Here is a 533-nt window from a genome sequence, read left to right as displayed (position 1 = left end):
TATTTCTCATGGATTTGTTGTTTCTCGCTTATTGTTGTAAAATAAATTGATTATGGTCACACTAACTTTGTCTTTTATAACGAAACACATCATAATTATAATTGATGACCTTCGGACCCTGTGATATAAGCGTAAATTAGTTTCGTAAGCATCTGTGTCCCTAATAACCTTCACATTTTAAGGGCCACGGATTTCACGGCCGGCAACATCGTTGCACCATGCGCATAGTTGTGTCCCATAGTGACCGGATGCCCGAGGGCGTGTGATCGAATCACAGAGTTGCCCTGGGATTCAAATTGTGTCATCATTCTTTAGCAACCATGGTAGCATGGTTGTGGCAAAGAAATGTCCATTAAAATCGGATATTTCGAGGAATAGTAATGAAATCGTTTTGTGAACGGACAAACTAATTATTTTCTGTTCTCAAAAAAAAGGATTCGGGGATTGTTTTGAACAGGCTATTCTATATCATCCCAAAACTTACAGTTGGATCTTGCATCTTCCTCCACACTACATTCGTTGCATATAGCTTC

This window comes from Haliotis cracherodii, unplaced genomic scaffold (genome assembly GCF_022045235.1).
Source record: "Haliotis cracherodii isolate W230 unplaced genomic scaffold, xgHalCrac1.p SCAF_8, whole genome shotgun sequence".
Lineage (NCBI taxonomy): Eukaryota > Metazoa > Mollusca > Gastropoda > Lepetellida > Haliotidae > Haliotis > Haliotis cracherodii.
The sequence above is the reverse complement of the archived record's forward strand: the minus strand, read 5'-3'. Positions refer to the sequence as shown.